Genomic DNA, 15,664 nt, shown 5'->3' with positions numbered 1-15,664 from the left:
TGTTTCCTTGCGCCCTTGTAATACTGACTGGCACCAAGCAACGCCCTGCCTGACCCTCCCTTCTCTGGTGACTCACCTGCTGCTGACACTCAGCTCTACTGGCACTAACTAGGACGAAGATTTGTTGCCGTTTCCGTAAGACATTTTTTTCTGCTGATTACTCTCACTTTTATTCACAATGGTACGACAGTATTGGGAAAGTCGCTAAGGAGCACAAAACAGGTTATCTGTTTAATTACACAAAATAGAGGAGAATTAATCACCCTACTCACTAAAATCCACAAATGTCTTCCTCTGTATCGCAAAGGAACTACACACCAGCACTGCCTACACACTCTTCCATCACCACTTTCTTCCATTTCCCCACCCTGGCCGTCTCATCCCACCGCGTGCCTACACAGGCATCCACAGCCCACTCCCCACATCCACAGGGGCGCCAGTTAACACACACTTCCCCCGCAGCACGACACACACCAAAGCACAAGGACACTGTCGCAATTCCACGCTGTTTCATATACACCCCACGCACTTCACGCACACTTCTCACGCCCCAGTTTCCCTTCATGCATCTATGTACACGCCTCCCCCCTTTCCAACACACACACACACACACACACACACACACACACACACACACACACACACACACACACACACAACTCACCCATCACGGGCGAGGATGGCTGGTGGGGAGGTCCTCGTGCCCACCATGTTGGACGCCGTGCATACGTAGGCACCTTCATCCGTCTGCAGCGTCTCCGTCAGCACGAGGCTGCCGCCCTCCTCCACGTACACTCTGAAGGGGAGGGAAGAGAGTGGGAGAGGTGTTAAATACGCCCATTCACTTGTTATACGACCACGAAATAGTCACTGGGCCGCTGCAGGATCGCTAAATACAGTCATTCGTCTGCTTTATGGTCACTAAAAGCACCCGTCCCGCCTACTGTGCTGCAGATTTCAGTCATTCACTTGTTATACGACTGGCACGAACACTCCCTCACTTGCTGTATGAACGACTGTTACGTGTGTGTGTGTGTGTGTGTGTGTGTAAAGTGATAGCTTTCCCTCTGAACACGCCAGCAAAAGGTCACGTTGATTCACTGTGAAATAAGTTATAACAAAGTACATCTCGTCCTCCGCTCGAAAAAGATAAATGTTTTGGTCTCTTTGTCATGCTATTTGTACATGTTGTTGTTGCCGTGCGTGTGTGTGTGTGTGTGTGTGTGTGTGTGTGCGTGTGTGTTTGTATTTATTTTTTATCAATGAAAAGCTACTCTTATGGTTGAATGGACAAACAAATGCATGGAGGGGTATTATCGAGACAGGGAGATAAATAAACACTGGGATAACATTGAACAAAATATTTTCAGTAACATTTCTCTCTCTCTCTCTCTCTCTCTCTCTCTCTCTCTCTCTCTCTCTCTCTCTCTCTCTCTCTCTCTCTCTCTCTCCTCTCTCTCTCTCTCTCTTCTGATCTATTAATATTTTTTATTTATTTATTTATTTTTTTTTTTTGCACTGCACTTATAAACATGAATCACGTACTTTCACCACCACGTCAGGTCTTCCCCCGCTAAAAACACCCCTAGTCGCGAGCCTCCAAACAGCAGCTCACATTTACAAATACGTGTCAAGCCCTCGACCCATAAAGGACAACAAACATTAACAAATCACCTTCACTTCAAACAGCTGATACTCATAAATAAACATCAACTGAACGGTAATGCGTTGTTTTTTTGTAATGTTCCAGCTAGCAAGTGTGTGTGTGTGTGTGTGTGTGTGTGTGTGTGTGTGTGTGTGTGTGTGTGTGTGTGTGTGTGTGTGTGTCCGCTTGGTACCTACATGATGCCTAAACCTTCCTCCCATTGTTTCCTTGTAAGAGAGAAAAAACACAAGTAAACAAAATAACTCTTACAAACTGACTTCCCTTATGCATCTGTACCGTCAGCGAAGGGTACGAGAGAACGAAAACTCATGGGTACGTAAGGTAGGTAAAGGACAGGAAAGAGAGGAGAGGAGGCGAGAGGAATGCCAGCCGTCTGTTAAGGAGGGATGAGGAGCGGCGGGACTGAGCAAGGCGGGGTGAGGCGGGGCAGGGTGCAGACTGACGGCCGGCGAGTGTAAACAGAGATCAGCTGACTCACAAAGCCACATCAGCTGATCCAAAACGTCAACACTCCTCTGCCAAAGTTTATCATCGCAGGAGAAAGAGAGAGAGAGAGAGAGAGAGAGAGAGAGAGAGAGAGAGAGAGAGAGAGAGAGAGAGAGAGAGAGAGAGAGAGAGAGAGAGAGAGGTATATTTCATGCTCATCCATATTTTTTTTTAATTTTTATGTTTCTTTCTTCATCTATGCTACATCCTCTCTCTCTCTCTCTCTCTCTCTCTCTCTCTCTCTCTCTCTCTCCTCTCTCTCTCTCTCTCTCTCTCTCTCTCTCTCTCTCTCTCTCCCTCTCTTCTCCTTAGCACATATTAACATAAACTTCTCTATCCTTCCCTTTCTATTCTTCCCTCCAGTTTTACGTACACTTCTCTCTCCTTCTCCTTTTCCTCCTGTGCCTCCCTCCTTCCTTCCCTCTTCTGTGTAAAGGGGAAGCATAATACAGCAACTAACACTAGGGTCGGAGAGTGAGCTGAATTCTGATGACGAGAAGCTGCCCGGCTGTGAATTCTTAATGAGGCGCCGGCGCAAGGGAGAAGGTAAAAATAATCCTAGGTTTCTTTTACAGTTCCCGAGTCGTCGTGTCTCGCTGGATGGAACACGACGAGTAGCGATGACAACTGTGTGTGTGTGTGTGTGTGTGTGTGTGTGTGTGTGTGTGTGTGTGTGTTAAGACGTGAGAGGACGATATGCACGTCTTGTATGCATGCCTCGAGTGGTGCTGATGGACGTGGGAGGGAGAAATGGCGTGAAAGCCAAGGGACGGAGGGAGGAAGGGAGGGAGGCAGGGAAGGAAGGAGTAACGCTGAGGAGGAGGAACGGAGAAAGGGAAGGAGGGAGGGTGAGTGGATGAGTGGAAGGACAACATACATATTCAGTGTTTCTGATTTACCCTTCGTCCTGCTTTGTGTGTGCATGGCCGTGAGAGAGAGAGAGAGAGAGAGAGAGAGAGAGAGAGAGAGAGAGAGAGAGAGAGAGAGAGAGAGAGAGAGAGAGGAGAGAGAGAGAGAGAGAGAGAGAGAGGTGGGTGGGGAGGAAGAAAGAGGGCAGCAAGGGAGTTTGGGGGATCCACATATTAATTAGAAGACCTACTAAGGCAAGGAGGAAACCCTAACATTTCTGATAGTCACGAAACAGAAGTGAAGGACACACACACACGCAAAAAAAAAAAAAAAAACAGAGCATCACCTTCTATCACCACCACCACCACCACCAAGTCCTTAAGTAATGTCACAAAACTCATAAAATCGACGGAGACATTCCCACGACGTCTATTAAGGGCCCGTCGAAGCCTTATTACATCATAAAGCTACTGGCGTGAGGGGCGACGCAACTCCTATTTCACCCATCCACACGCCGCCCTCCACCCCTTCGCCGCCGAGCCACAGAGGCGGGAGTGGCGTGCAGGAGGCGGTGGGAGGAAGGTCGGGGAAAGGCTTCGGTACAGCGTCACACTGTGGGCTTGTTGCTGTGCCCTTGCCAGCAACAGATTAGTGGAGATGTGTTGGCTTGGATGACTGACGAGAGGTGTTGAGGTCGGCGGCACGGCACACACAACACAGGCCGAGGGAAGGGAAGGGAGGGGAAGGGAAGGGAAGGAAACGGAGGAAAGGTGGTTCAGTGCAGGGAAGGGAAATAAGGAGAGCGAAGGAACAGGTGTTGGGTAAGGAAGGAAAGAAGACTAGGGAGCTCTCCTTGGGAAAATTTTGAAATGTTTAGAAAATGTTTAGAAATGTTTGTGCTCTTGTTGTTGTTGTTGTTGTTGTTGATGGTGGTGGTGGTGGTGGTAATGGTGGTGGTGATAGTAGTAGTAGTAGTAGTAGTAGTAGTAGTAGTAGTAGTAGTAGTAGTAGTAGTAGTAGTAGTAGTAGCAGTAATTATAGTTGTTGTTGTTGTTGTTGTTGTTGTTGTTGTTGTTGTTGTTGTTGTTGTTGTTGTTGTTGTTGTTGTTGTTGTCGTCATCGTCGTCGTCGTCTTCGTCGTTGTTAAGGCGAATAACCCTATTATTAATCTTTATTAACATCGTTTTTCAGATATAATTATCAATAACTGCAAAAACCACCATTATCAGCACTCATAATAAAAGTCAAGAGCACACCACAAGACGTTCCTTACAAACTGCAAGGGTTTCGCACCACCGAAAAAAACTTTCTCGCTTCCCCTCCAGCCCACCCTTTCCTGAGCAGAGTATATATAAAAAGGTAATCTTCAATAACTTACCCTCGCTGGCTCGCTATCATGAGAGTGGAGAGCAAAAACTAACACCGCGTCCTACCTTTATCAAACTCACAGGGAAGAAAGACTCTCTCCACCTACTACAAATGAACATCGTTTGTTTAACACGGTAAATATCTTGCCTTCTTCTCTACCTTGATTAAACACCGGCATTTGTGTGATGGCGGGAAAAAAATAAGAAAAGAAAACGAATTACGGTCACTCGCGCAAACGGTCAGAAAGAGTTTGGGGAGAAGAATCCGCCAGGAGGAAAAAAAAATGCGCACACAAGCGATTCTCTTTTGTTTTAAAATGAGATTGCTTGGGGCGGGGCGTGCTTGCAAGCCTTCATTAGCGGGAGCAGCTGACGTTCGCTGCAAATTCGCAGCAATACCTGAAAATCCGCTTCAGTAATCCGCATTTTAGACCTGCGCCGCGAAATCTGATGGGAATAATCTCCCTTTTCGTCGCGTTTCACTTGTTTCTTTCATCCATCACGCGCCGAGGAAAGGCAGCTAGCTCCGATTTATTTCCCCGTTTCCTCCTCTAATAAGAATTACCTCCGTATACAATTTTCGCCAGATATAATGCTCTAATAAAACTCATTATTTAATTACGCGGCCCGGTGAAACTATTTATTTTTGGAGTTAAAGGAAGATAAATTTCACCAGATGATATCGTGCACGTCTGCCTCGGGCCCTGGCACGGGCCTCGGGCCTCCCCGGGGAGGGGGAGGGGGCAGTAGTAGGGGAGGGTAGGAGGGGGGAGAGAGCTTCTACTGTAAACAAAATATCGGAACATTCGAGTTTATAGTTTTACGTACAACAATTTCGCAACATGGTAAACATGCAATTACTTTTTTTCTCACTGAAGTTGTTCCGTGCGTAATATTCCAGTTTTAAGTAAATATTTTGGATGCAGCACAGAGGGAAGACTGTACTCTGACTTAATATACATATTGCAATCCGGTTCGATTCCGAACCCTATTTGGAGCGGATTAGGCGTGCGATTGGTTGCTCGCCAACATTATTTATTTCTGGTCATATAGATCCGCTCGTCCCTCGTTCGAACCTTCTCGCTGCTTTCGAGAACTCGCAGTCGCTGGAAATTCTTTACCAAAGCCTCACTCAAGGATTCGAACTACCAGGCGAACCCGCAGTCCCTGAATCGAACCGTCAGCCAGTGTCAACAAACCAGTCTGTTCTCTGTCTGTCTTTGGCGATGGTCCGCCGCACGATCAACAATCCACATTGCCATCTATCATAAACCCTAAACGATGGCGGTCCGGCGGCGCTCACGGCCTGATATCGAGTCCCACTGGAGCGTCACGGGCAGATCTCGGGTTTGGAAGTACGAGTGAGTCCATTTCTCCAGCGGCGGGAGTGTGGGAGGGGGAGGGGGCGAGCGAGGCAAACCTGGAACACATGGCAGATTTAGTCTTCGGAAAACCCTGGAGGCCACTTAATCTTGGCGGGCAGTGTGGCGGCGCGACCAATCAAGTGTATCGCACTGCTGTTGCCGAGTGGACGCAGCTGTTAATGGCGAATGGTTGCCTTTAATTAAATGTCCTTGTGGTGATGGCCGCGGTGAAGGGCGCAGGTTTGAGAGTGGTAGGGATAAAGGTGGCGTGGGGGCACCGAAGAGGGGTAAGGGGGGATGAGAGAGGTAGCAGTGGAGGGTGGGCATTGAGCCGTTGCAATGATTGTTTTACGATATGGCGGCTCTTCAACATCGCGTAAGTCTGGCAGGAACGTTCTTGCAGACGACGTGTGGATTGTGTGTGTGTGTGTGTGTGTGTGTGTGCCCCAGAGGATTAGTTCAGTCGGGTGGTCCTTAATTACACACGTATACTATATAGTTGTTGCCACCAAAGTATTATCATTGTTGCTATTAATGATGTTGCAAGCACGAAAATTTATTGAAATACTCAGGTATTATCACTGCTACTATCAGATGACTACTATATATATATACTACTGCTATTGTTATTATTGCTGCTACAGTTATCTTTGTTGCTATTCTTCGCACCTTGCCTTCTGCCAAGTCACTTCCACGCCTTCAGGTGCCGCCAGACACGCCTCGAGCCAGCGGGGAAAATACGTGGAAATCAAATTGAGTCGCGCTGACACGGCAACACGTTCTTCGGAGTCTTGGCGCGAGGAGTGAGTGGGTGAGTGTGTGAGTGAATGAGTGAGTGAGTGGATAAGTGATTGAATGAGGGAGGGAGGGAAAGAAGAATGGAGTGAATAATATAGTGAGTGAGGGGGTGTGTGAATGAGTAAAGGAAGGGTAAGAGTAAGGAAGGGTAAGGAAGAAAGTAATGCAGGGGAAAAAAAAAAACGTGCGTAAACAGAAAATAGGAAGGTTTAAATAAGAAAAATAAATGTCACAAGAAAAAAAAAAAGAGAAGAAAAAATATGAAAGAGGAAGCAAGCAACGTATGGAAAAAGTAAAGGAGGAATGAATGAGAGAGATAAAAGAAAGAATCAGGAAACCAAAGAAAGGAAAAAATAGCAAGCGAAAGCAGAAAGAAAGGTGTAAGGAATAAGTGAGGTATGGAACGAGCGAGGGGAAGAGTGAATGAAAAGAAAAAAATATCATTCAGAGATAAGGAAGAAAATAAGGAAGAAAAAACGAAACTGAGCACACAAACCCACAAAGAAAGATGCATATGGAAACAAAGCAAGCAAGGGAAAGATGGAACACTTGTAAGAGAGAGAGAGAGAGAGAGAGAGAGAGAGAGAGAGAGAGAGAGAGAGAGAGAGAGAGAGAGAGAGAGAGAGAGAGAGAGGGAGGGAGTGAGTGAAGGGAGGACGCAGTGAGCGAGTGAGGGAATGAATGCATAAGTAAATAAAGGACGTAAATCAAACACGTACTAGACAAGCCACTGACCCTCCCTCCCCCAGCATCCCCTCTGGCTCTTCTGTTTCCTCTCGGTGATGAATCCTCGACAGGAAAAATGCGTTCAGGGACATGAAGCAGATCCCCCGTCCCTCTTCCCCCCCCTCCTATCCTTCCTTCCTCCCTTGGCAATGCGGGGAGTGGAAAGGGGTAAAAGGTTAGGGTAGGGGAGACGGGCTGGGAGAGTAGAGGGTAAGGAAGAGGAGAGAGACTAGGGGAAGAGAGGGGAGGGCTGGGATGGAAAGGGGGAGGGAGTAGGGAGTGGAGGAAAGGATAGGGGTGCGAAGGGAGGCGGAGAGGGATCGAGGGAGGTAGGAGAGTTGGGGACTAGGAGGTTCGGGGCTGGTGGGGGAGAGGACGGGAGGGAGCAGGGGGCAGACAGCGCAGCACAACGCAATACATGTATAACCGTTTTTCTTTTATTAACAGTCGGGGCGAGTGCACGCCGCCATGCCTGACCTCGACAACACGGCGACTAATCAAAGGGATGTCGGCCCGAAATGTGATTGAAATTAAAACAGCCGATGATGCCCAACGAACACAAAGGTTGGTGTTGGGTTACTCTGCACCCCCACTCGCCATCCACGCACACTCACGCAACCAATCAACCAAGCCTCCGCTACCTGTGTGTGTGTGTGTGTGTGTGTGTGTGTGTGTGTGTGTGTGTGTGTGTGTGTGTATCAGGTACTCCCATACCATGGTTCGTATATAATGAGGATTCTGTCACTACTTTTATTCATTTATTCTTGGTTGTGATTTTGTAGTTTTTTTAAATAAACATTTACGAAAATATATACTGTTTTTTTCTCTCTCTCTCTCTCTCTCTCTCTCTCTCTCTCTCTCTCTCTCTCTCTCTCTCTCTCTCTCTCTCTCTCTCTCTCTCTCTCTCTCTCTCTCTCTGTATGCATAAAGTAGTGCAGCAAGAGTTCAATAATGGACACGATGACATCAGCATGAGAGCGCCATCCAGCACAGTAATACAAAGGCGATACACATGAGCAATAATAAAAAGCCCTAAAGGAATTGAGTCATTATGAAGATAGTGCTGCTCAAGAAGGTATAAACATTCACTTCAAGTTTTATATTCAAATTCTACAAACTCGTCATACACCACCAGAAAAAAAAAAAAAAAAACTTGTCATAATACTTCACACAAAAAAAAAGTAGGGGAGGTTTTTTAAAAAATGCAATAGTCCAAAAAAATGTATCTTTTTGTATTTCATAAGCTTTTTAACAAGAGCAACGTAAAAATGGATTAGCGCCCAACTCGACTCCAAGCACTCTAGCAAACAAGCACAAGCCGAATGCTGCAGTGGCCGCCAGTCGCCACCCGCCGGTAACATCCACGCTGCTCACCGGTTCGTGGAAAAAAAAAAAAAAAAAAAAGGGTGGACAGCGAGAATAAAGGATGTCCTCCAATGGTTTTCATTCACAGGGAAAATACCTTGAATTCAATAGAACCTTCGCCAGCACAAGTGACAGCACCAGGGAAGACATCAAGGTCCACGAATATTTACCTGTGTTGGAAGGAACCTATCATGCGAACTCCAGGGCCATACAGCATCATTCAACATTATACTGGGAATTCCATCCTGCAGTGCCATGCCGATATAATATACCTTCACACTGCTACACCCTCACACTCACCCATCTCCCCACGCCCATCACACACACCATATTGTGGACGAAAACTGTACTATATTCGTTATACTTTTGTTGGGGAAATTTAATCTCCAAATTTGCAATAATAAAAATTACAAAATCACTTTTAAAATGGAAGAGAAGTGATCGAGTTTCCTGGGAACTATAACATGAAACAGTGAATGCATACACATACTTTCACACACACACACACACACACACACACACACACACACACACACACAGAGAGAGAGAGAGAGAGAGAGAGAGAGAGAGAGAGAGAGAGAGAGAGAGAGAGAGAGAGAGAGAGAGAGAGAGAGAGAGAGAGAGAGAGAGAGAGAGAGAGAGAGAGAGAAACTTTGAGAAGACCAATCGAATCAACACAAAACGAAGCAGACTTTATAATATCGGACAAAAGACTTCGTCGAAAATAACTGTAAAACCACATTCAGATTTGAAACAGAAAAAAAGCAGGCAGCTCTCATGAGAGAATGAATCGAGCCAGAAAAAAAAAATCCAGCATGGAATCATAAACAAATTGCTGGCTGGAATTTGTGTTTTGAGTATCATTTTTGATGTTAATTATAATGACACTCAGCGATTCATTTGAACATAACAATTCTAATTAAAAGTTGTAAAGAAACAAAAAAAGACAATGAATATCTCCTAAACAGCAAGTAATTAAAAGCAGTTCTGGAGGAAGACTAAATTAGAAAGGAAGACATGACATTTACAATTTTTCAAACAAGTTCGGGAGGAGAGTGGCGCAAGGCCGCGCTCTGGAGGAAATTGGAGGAATCTTTAGCTCTAAAAGTAACCTGCGCTGGTTGAATACATGCATACATACATACATACATACATACATAGATACACACACACACACACACACACACACACACACACACACACACACACACACACACACACACACACAGTGAGAGAGAGAGAGAGAGAGAGAGAGAGAGAGAGAGAGAGAGAGAGAGAGAGAGAGAGAGAGAGAGAGAGAGAGAGAGAGAGAGAGAGAGAGAAACAACCTTAGACAGAGACAGGTAGGAAAATAAAGTAAAATTAATAAGGGTGAGGCAAGTACTAGAAGATTCTTGGCAGAAGCTGATCAAAACAAGTCGTGTTTTTTAACGAGAGCAAAAACAAGGTGGTGGTGGTGGTGGTGGTGGTGGTGGTGGTGGTGGTGGTGCATCTCGCCCCCCCACCTCTTACCCACTGACGGTGATTTTAATGGTGTTTTTATTTTCCTGATACGTTTTGTTTTATCCGCATTTTTTTCCCCAGCGGCAGCGTATTCAGAGACACGAAAAGTTGAATGCAGATATTTCATCCTTCCCCAGTGAAGGGGATAAATCACGACTCTCCTGCAGGGTGGTGAAAAATGTGGCGGAAACCTCAGGGTGAGTGGAGCCCGCAGTAAACAGACACCCAGCGCCTAATACTTTTCATCCCTCTCAGTTTCCTCTTTCCTCAAATATAATATTCTTTCCAAATGTGCTATTGTGGCCGTTTCGTGTTTTCTCCTTTTGGTGTTTTGACTTCTTTGCTCTTTGCTTTGAAACCCACCGAGGATGCCCACAAAGAACCCCCAAACAATTACAACGCTACACACTAAACTTTCTTTTGTCTTTCTCTCTCTTTTCCTTCAAAAGTTTGCTGGCCAGACTCGACGGTCTTTCGGCACGGCAGTGTTTGGCTGGGGGCTGCATACAGAAATATTTGGTCGCGCGTTGCACTTCGAAAATACATTTGAACCAGACCGAATATTATTAATATACTAAAAATGGATTATGTATATTATCTACTGCGATGGTGACTCTCTCTCTCTCTCTCTCTCTCTCTCTCTCTCTCTCTCTCTCTCTCTCTCTCTCTCTCTCTCTCTCTCTCTCTCTCTCTCTCTCTCTCTGAACACTTAACCTTTAAAGATTTAAGAATTCAGCGTTTCCCTCCTGCCTCTCAGGCTTAACTATGTCGGTACTAAATCTCATAAATACGTTTGTTCCACTTTTCCCTGCCGTGAACTTTGAAGGACACGAGGAAACCACTGTCAGAAAAATCGCTTCGGTTAGATTCCTCGTTTGTTATTTTCCTGTCGCGGTAGAAATGTGCTTATATTTCACTCGTCGGTAACAAGAGGATCACTTGAATATATCATGCCGGTACACGCTCTTCAATCTTTTACTGGCTAACTTCGAGAAGAAATCTGAATTATTGAATGTTTCTCATATCCCTCCTGTGGGTCGTCACGATCTTTCTGTCTGTGACGCTGTACTTGGAATACCTTCATATGTGAATCCCGAACGTCCTCAGAAAGGCGCTTCACCCAAACTTTCGGTATAATATTGGACAAAAAGCGTTTTATAAAGTTCGAGAACAAAATTTTTCGTTTGCAAACTCTCCTCAGAAAACTATACCTTCCATCATTCTTTTATCTCTGGTCTCCTCTTCTCTCCAGCGGCTCTCCTGGTGCCGTGATGTACTGGTACGGGCCCTCATTTGAATATATTAACAGTGATGTCTGGCGCGGCTGAGTTATAACCCATTCACGTTCTCCTATTCATCAGTCTCTTTTTTTTATATACATATACAGTTAGCCATTCGCTCTATTACTCTTTTACCCCAAACGCCATCCCTGTATTTCAGTGCGTACTATAATACAATAAATTTATACCTAATGGAGAGTTGCTATATAATTCCAGCATAAATTTATAACAAATGGAGAGATGGTAAATAATCCCTCATATCTCTCTCTCTCTCTCTCTCTCTCTCTCTCTCTCTCTCTCTCTCTCTCTCTCTATATATATATATATATATATATATATATATATATATATATATATATATATATATATATATATATATATATATATATATATATATATATATATATATATATATATTCTTTTTTCCCAGAGCTATAATTAATCTACATATTCACCGATCAATATAGTCTATTTTCCCATCCTCTTTCCTTCAAATTCAAGGCATCAGACAACGCCTGCATCTACAATGGACAGGACATCACCTCTACGGTAACAAAATATTCGGTAATAAGAATTTTGCTCCTACGTAGACTGTCCGCAGTAGTTTTACATCTTGTCTTTTTTTATGTATCAGTTGTTGTTTGAAGGTACTGTGCTGTGTGTATAGAAAGGCAATGTGTGTAGTATTGCTCCAGCGCTCGGGGAGAGAAAATGGTTACACGTATACAAAAACAGGATGGAGTCGTTGGTAATTTGTCTCTATCAACTCTGCTCTTCCATTTGATTCCTGCAATCCTTTGCTCATCGCTCCGAGGGTGGGACTCTTGCTGTCTGTTATCACCATTTCTATGGACATTTTTTTTAATGGAACTGCTAACTGCAAAACTCTCTCCCCCGTGCAGCCTCCCGTCGCTGCTACACGTCATCAAGTCATCACGACAATACTGTTCAATTACTTGAAGCAAGAGTTGAATGTCCTCCCTTCTTTCGCGCAGATACACACACACACACACACACACACTTCTATTTTCCAATAAAGAGTGTTTTGATACAATTATATCGCTAAAGGCACTTCAAGAAAACTAAATTTTAGTTTATAAAACTACTGTCACATCTACAGCATGATTTGTATCTCATAAAATCGATCTATGGAAATCAAATTCGACTTATTAACACTATAATAAATAACAGTGGCAACACGAAATAATAAAAACAGGCAAACACGAAACGGAGTACGTGCAGAGCTATCAAACTTCATGCTTATAATATTGACATTTGTCGAGTGTGTATAATCCTTCCCCAGGAGCAGAGTACGGAATAGGAAAGGCGTCCTCACGCTACTTCTGAGAACCAAAACGACTGACTTCTCTCTCTCTCTCTCTCTCTCTCTCTCTCTCTCTCTCTCTCTCTCTCTCTCTCTCTCTCTCTCTCTCCCTGAATAGTAAAGATGGCTGCCTCGCTGTCTTTGGGCGCTGTTCTTGCGAGACACGGATGTTCTGGCTAAAAACAACCTGCCCCTCACAGCCCAATACATACTCGAGACTTGCTTTTCACTGTAAGAATATGCTAATATCGCCATTATTTCCCCATTTTTTATTCGAAGGACAGAATAAGAGAAAACTCCTTTCGTCTATTCAAGTTCCTTCATAACACTGGTACTGTCCAGAAATGAATATAAGAAAACTTTTAGAATTCATGTTAGCACTTCAATTTGCATGTCCTCTTGTCTTCTTTTTCCTTTCGTTTCCTCACAGTACGAATATACGAGTCTCGTACATCAAATATGAAACTGAGGTCATCTCGCGATCCCCCTCTTCCCTGCCTCACCTTGCTCCTGTGACTCACGTTGGAGAACTCTCTGTCTCTGGGGTCGGTTTTATTTCATCATAAAGCTGGAGATGAACCACATTATATGGCCTTTTCTGTTGTTGTCTGATTTAGACCGACGCGACGACAGCACATGAAAGAGGGAAGGAATGACAAAGGAGAGGAAGGGGTTATGTTCTGGCTCGGTAATAAAGGAAAAAAAATCAATCCTTGTAAAAAGAGAAAAAAGTTATGGTAAAAATAGAGCTACTTTTATTTTGTATTTATATTTTCACGGCTCCTATAACGTTAAGACACTGAAACGTCATTCTTCCGACATAACAGAAAAAATAAAACAGAAGATTACAGTTTAGGTTGACTGATTGATTTAGTCAGAGGCGCGCAACAACGGGATCATGCGGCGCTGTCAACTGGAGGACTCTAGACTGTACGTCCGTTCATCCGTACCGACGCCATTCCCTTCGAATATACAACAAACTAAGAGCATATCATTACTGTCTTTGAAAGTTGTGATCTGCTTTCCACTCTCAATCGTAAAAGTGTGTTGAGGGACATCCCGTGTAACTGAGAGGCTTGCATTTTGTAATTCACCTGATGCACCGATAGTACGGGTCTCCTCGCTGCGCCCTGGGAACACGCCACCTGGCCGCCGCCGCTACCTGGAGGGCGAGGCGTGTTGAGGCTTCCCTTCCCTCTAGGCTGTGGTGGGACGCAGGGACGGAAGGGGGGTAAAAGAGATGTAGGCAAGAGAAAGCAGGAAGGCTGAGGGGATACGAGTAAGGAAAGAGGGAGAAAGGAAAACAAAGAAAGGAAAGGAAGGATGAAAAGATATGGGATGAGAAGTGGAATTAAAGAGGGGAAAGAGGAAGGGATGGAGGAAATAAAATGATAAATGAAGTGAAGGGAATGCAGATATGAAAAAAAAAAAGAGAAAAGGAAAAGAGATCAGTACAGGAAGAGAGTGGCAGAAGGAAGGAGGTCGTGCTGGGTTTTGATGTGTACGCATGAACTGTGGTGTATAGAACTAATTCAAAACGCTCTGCTCTCTCACCATGACTATCTTCAAAGGCAACAGAGATGATCAGTCGGATTTTCAAGAGTGTTTCTCCTGTTGATAATGTAGAAATATAGTTAATCTGTCACTCCAACCATACAAAAAAAAAAAAAAAAACACTCAGAAACTTGTAACTTGTCACTCGTCACCTTTTGAATAAACATATAATGGAGGTCCGAGTAGAAGTGTTTCAGAATATCGTCTGTCGCTCTAAAGCACTAGTCTAGCTGTTATAACAGAATCTCACCGCGTCACTGACTGTTTACCAAGCGAGTGAGCGAGAGAGTGTGAGTGAGTGAAATGAGTAAAAAATTGCCACTCATCAGATGTCATTACGGTACAATATTAAGTGCGAATTATTCAATAAAGTGAGGAGAGTGACACGATGATGTATGGGAGGGCGATGTGGCAGAAAGAGTGGGAATTCCCGGCATAACGAGAGTATTATGTGTTACTCGCTCCCGGACGTGCTGCTGTCTGCCGGGAAGCGGTGTCCGCCGAGAATTGGATATCTGCTGACACTGGCAGGAGATTGATATGTTTGACTCCTCGACTGACACCAACGCAAATTCATCCATGTAGAAGCATCAGATCCGCTGCTACTCTGCATAACCTTCAATGTGTCATTCCCAGTGAGCTTGTGAGGTAGTTACGGAAGTACTTACATTATTACATGGTTAAGTACAGGGCATAGCAGCACGTTATGAAGTCCATCACTTTTTTGTCACCATAAGCAGTATATCTGCAGTCCAGTATCATAGTCTTGTAAGTGCAGACACCATTTCCAGTGATATCCATGTATCACATTGCACAAATAAGAACATTACAGTAATAATGTTTCCGTTCTATTTCCAGCAATTCTTTTCTTCTCTGCTTCAGGGAAATTCACAAACAACGCGGATAATTTTCAGTCAAGTATTTTCATCATGTCTGACAGAACCTTCAATTTCTGAGACAAGTTCTCGTAAGTAGTTCAATCTTTTTCTTTTCTTTTATTTATTGTTTTTACTTCAAGCATTTCTATCAATTTAACTGAACAGGCTACCAAACAAAGACAATGTCAGCGTAGAAATTTACCTTGTTTCTAGAGTATTACAGGCAGTGGGTGTATATCAGACAATGTTCCATACAGTCACTCTATTTTCCTATTGGAACCTATCCTTTCAATTTATCTTAAAATTTATCTCACAAATCATCCCGTTGAAAATAAAAATGCGTTTATTTCTGGTGTTTTATTACCAGCGTAAATCTCATCTGAGTTTCCATAAGTAATCTCTTCATCCAATTGACAGGAGATGTTCTGATGCAGCCTTTGGAGCCGCTTCATCATACATAGTTCCTCCCTCTGTCTTGGCCTTTCTGGTGTCCATTATGAATGA

At 44.2% G+C, this 15,664-nt stretch overlaps 2 long non-coding RNA genes across 2 annotated transcripts in view; one reads left to right on the top strand and one right to left on the bottom strand.

Annotated features, from left to right (window-relative positions):
* Nucleotides 1–653: 653 nt before the first annotated feature.
* LOC135100501 (uncharacterized) overlaps nucleotides 654–15,664 on the bottom strand; it is a 126,633-nt gene continuing 111,622 nt past the window's right edge. The window contains exon 4 of the long non-coding RNA XR_010268739.1: nucleotides 654–796. This is a non-coding gene — a long non-coding RNA (uncharacterized LOC135100501). The remainder of the gene's footprint in view (nucleotides 797–15,664) is intronic.
* On the top strand, nucleotides 5,556–8,066 carry LOC135100292 (uncharacterized). The gene is made up of 3 exons (XR_010268582.1): nucleotides 5,556–5,729; nucleotides 6,436–6,543; nucleotides 7,704–8,066. It is a non-coding gene; the product is annotated as an uncharacterized LOC135100292 (long non-coding RNA).

Source organism: Scylla paramamosain, chromosome 5 (genome assembly GCF_035594125.1).
Source record: "Scylla paramamosain isolate STU-SP2022 chromosome 5, ASM3559412v1, whole genome shotgun sequence".
In the NCBI taxonomy this organism is placed as follows: Eukaryota; Metazoa; Arthropoda; class Malacostraca; order Decapoda; family Portunidae; genus Scylla; species Scylla paramamosain.
The sequence above is the reverse complement of the archived record's forward strand: the minus strand, read 5'-3'. Positions and strand labels throughout refer to the sequence as shown.